Source organism: Portunus trituberculatus, chromosome 50, assembly GCF_017591435.1.
Source record: "Portunus trituberculatus isolate SZX2019 chromosome 50, ASM1759143v1, whole genome shotgun sequence".
In the NCBI taxonomy this organism is placed as follows: Eukaryota; Metazoa; Arthropoda; class Malacostraca; order Decapoda; family Portunidae; genus Portunus; species Portunus trituberculatus.
In genome coordinates, this window is record NC_059304.1 from 19,243,675 (window position 1) to 19,247,627 (window position 3,953).

The following is a 3,953-nucleotide window of genomic DNA, read 5'->3' on the forward strand; positions in this document are numbered from 1 at the left end:
TTTTATACAGCTTCAGAAACTCATATGAGGGATTAAAATAGTGAAGACCGTGGCCATTAATCTTCTGGCCCCCATAGACCCTTCCTAATGTCAATGAAATGGTCTAATGGTACACAACACTCAAGGTAGAAATGCATCTTAGTACTGAAAGAGTTAAAGGAAAAAATATTCAAATCCCTTCAGCTTCAGAAACTCATATGAGGAATTAAAATAGTGAAGACTGTGGCCATTAATCTTCTGACCACCATAGACCCTTCCTAATGTCAATAATATGATCTAATGGTGCACAAAACACAAGATAGAAATGCATCCCAGTTCTGAAGGGGTTAAGTATCTCAAATTCATTTAATCTCTATAGAGTGTTTATAAGCAAATGATTCATGCATTGTAAAACTATGAAAATTAATATAGATGAAAGAAAATTAAAAGAAAACTACATTACATTTCTGAGCTTCACTTCATCAATTGAGTAACGCATTGTATGACGAGAAATGTTGTTCATAAGAAGGAGTTTCGAATCCCCTTGCTTGTTTAGTGAGTCCACCCTCCCCCTCCTTAGAACACTCTCCCTTCACGTGACGAAAAGAAAACGGTGATGCATTACAAGGGTGTGTCAACTTTCCCGTTTTTTGTTATGCTGGACTGAGGAAAAATATGCATCTCCCTCTCTCTCTCTCTCTCTCTCTCTCTCTCTCTCTCTCTCTCTCTCTCTGGATGTGACAGTAACACATTAACTGAACAACAAAGATACATCACAGTTTCGTGTATTAATGGCCAGTATTTCCAAACACCTCTACTTTCAAGACTCTCGTAGTAATGACACGACGTTGCATTCAAAGTGCATTATTACACTTCAATAGCCAGAAAAACTAAATCCCAACATTAGTAAGTGGAGAAACAATCATATGACCTCAAATAAGCGTCTCTGTGTCCTTGGAAAACCATCGTGACGACAGACCAAAGCGTGTCTGAGTATACAGGTACAAGTGAGACAGAAGGGAATGAGGATGTGACAGTAGCACCTTCAATTCACTCTCTCTTCTTCCTGACGTTCTCTTCTCGCTAGTTATATGAGCTCATTACTCCGGGTTACAGAAGGGCCGTCTCTCTCTCTCTCTCTCTCTCTCTCTCTCTCTCTCTCTCTCTCTCTCTCTCTCTCTCTATGGCGCTGTTAAACCCAGACTATTTATTTCATCGGGAGTAAGGGAGAGAATAATTGAGTTGAACATAATCCATATATATGTTGTTCATTAATCCTGCCATGCTCTGTCCCGGCGAGAGAGAGAGAGAGAGAGAGAGAGAGAGAGAGAGAGAGAGAGAGAGTGCGTGGGTGTCTTTCGGGACGTCCAAGTAATGAGTTAAAAATACCCAAGTAACTTTTTTTCACTTTTTTTCTTTTTTAACAACCTGAGACGGAGCGTGTCAAGGGTAATGGAACGCTGATGAGGCACTGTTACCCCATCACACCCCGCCTACCTGCCTGCCCTCCTTAACCTTACCCAACACAACCTACCTTACCCAACCTACCTCAACCTTGCCTAGCTTACCTGACATAACCTTTTAACCTAACCTTACCTAACTTAATCCAACCTTTAACCTTGCATGACTTATCTAACCTAACCTAACCTTATATTAACCTATCCTTTGACCTAACCTAACCTAACCTAACCCAACCTAACTTTCTTTTAACCTAATCTTGCCTGATGTATTTAACCTAACCTTGTCTAACTAACCTAACGTTACCTACCTCAACTTAACCTAACCTAAAGCAACCTAACCTAACCCAATCCTAAACTAACCTAAACTGACCAAAATCTAGCCCAACCTAACCTTACCTAACCAAACCTAACCTACCATAAGCTGACCTAACACAACCAAGGAGTCCACACCTAACTGAAACTACTGCAAATGTTCCTGTTATTGAGCTGAGAGAGAGAGAGAGAGAGAGAGAGAGAGAGAGAGAGAGAGAGAGAGAGAGAGGGGGGAACAGGTGGGAAGGACAAGACGTCAAACTATTACCAAACAATGTTACATAAATCTAATCAACAGAAACTAATTACCTGAGAGAGAGAGAGAGAGAGAGAGAGAGAGAGAGAGAGAGAGAGACGTCAAACAATTATCAACCACCATTACATAAAACCTAATCGCTGGAAACTAATTACTGTGCCAAGAGTAAAGAGGTGAAATGACTCATAACAAGTAGAAACATGGAAAGAGAGAGAGAGAGAGAGAGAGAGAGAGAGAGAGAGAGAGAGAGAGAGAGAGAGAGAAAGTGTTAAAAAAAAGTGGAAAAAAACACCTAAGAAAAAACAAAATATACCTGTTGACTCATTAATAAACTCACCTTGTAAAAATAGCGTCTCTTTGCAGTCACATTGGAAGCTTGAGTGTGTGTGTGTGTGCCTGTGAGCCTTCAGTGTCGCCTCGCCTGCTTCAGAGTGCACGAGTTAAAACGGAATGGTTACTGAAGTTCCTATTGATGTTGATTTTTGTAGCGTTGAGAGTCGGTGAGAGAAAGTAAGGAGTCACACCGGTAAATACGTTGGGGAAAAAAATAATGTTAAGTTCTAGCAAGCCTCAAGTCACACGTATACACGCATACAAAGAGTTTTCTTTATCTATACAGTGTTTCCTCGGTGTATTTCCGGGCACTTCCCAACACAAGGCCCGCTGTTTCCTGCCGTCTGAGCCAACCCTAAGAGTTCTCCATCAAAGTGCGTCAGGGGACAGGAAATGCATTAACATCAGCACTTTTGATCGTCAAGGGAATGTTTCAGCCTCTCTCCTTGCCTGGAGTCCCGGAAGAGGAAGGGGAGGTATAGACACGTAAGGTTATATAAGGGGTCACTCGTGGATGACTTGGTTGTAGGAGGCTGCGTGGAGTGACAGGGAGAAGCGGATGCGTACAACCTCCCTCCTCCGCTACTACTGAGGCACTGACTCTCTGACTTGTCCTGCCGCTGCAGCCGCTGTCTGCCGCCTGGCGCGACCCCCGATCTTTTCTGCTCGAGTCCCACAGAGCTCCGAACACGGGACCGTGTTTTGAAACGCTTTGCTCTCCCACCACGATTGTTTTCCAAGGTCACAGAGATGGTTTGCCGGGTTCTGCAGATTGTTTCCCTTTTCAATAATGAAAAATCTTATGTCTATCACTACAGGGAGAAGATGGCGTAGTGGATAAGGTGGTGAGCGTGGGATCGGGCAGACGTCCACGCCTAGGTTCGAATCCCACCAAATACCGCTTTGATACACAGGTTCTAGGTGGCTACATCAAAGATGCGCTTGGGTGCCCTAATATGGATACCACTATAAATAAAATTGCCTGCGCCACTAATGGGCGGAAGCTGAACAGCACTTCCCATACACTCTTCAAGTGTGCCTACAGGCGCTATAGGCCATAACAAGAAATAAATAAAAATCATGAATATACTCTTCAAAACTCGTTATTTATTAAAACTTGTATTTTGAGACGCTTCGCTCTTACCACGATTGTTTTCCAAGACCGCAGAGATGATTTGCGGGTTTTAAAGACTGCAACCATAAAACCGCCTGAAAACTCGTGTATCCTAGAAGATGTAGAACCTTTCCAAAGTATAAAGCGAAGGTGCGGCGCTGAAGTGTTTCACGAGTCATTGCTCCCAACTCTTACAAAAGGTTAAATCTATTCTGTTCTTCGCCTCTCATCCGATCCTTTCTACTTTGCCTTGCGTTACTCTTATACTTTGCTTCAGTTCTCTTCATGTGTCTCTTCTTCTCTCTCTTCCTCTTCTACGTCTTCCTAACTCCTCATCCTTCTTCTTTATCTCTCCCTCAGCATCCCACTTCCACCAAGTTTTCCTTCTTTATCCTTCCTCCGCGACTCTTACTCTGAGTTATCACCCTCTCCACATTACCCTTCACACACACACACACACACACACACACACACACACACACACACACACACGGTCAGA

At 43.0% G+C, this 3,953-nt stretch overlaps 1 protein-coding gene across 1 annotated transcript in view; it reads right to left on the reverse strand.

Annotated features, from left to right (window-relative positions):
• LOC123499809 (dipeptidase 1-like) overlaps positions 1-2,968 on the reverse strand; it is a 138,109-nt gene extending 135,141 nt beyond the window's left edge. Inside the window, exon 1 of the mRNA XM_045248301.1 lies at positions 2,345-2,968. The gene's annotated coding sequence lies outside the window, so the exon portion shown is untranslated. The remainder of the gene's footprint in view (positions 1-2,344) is intronic.
• Positions 2,969-3,953: the final 985 nt, after the last annotated feature.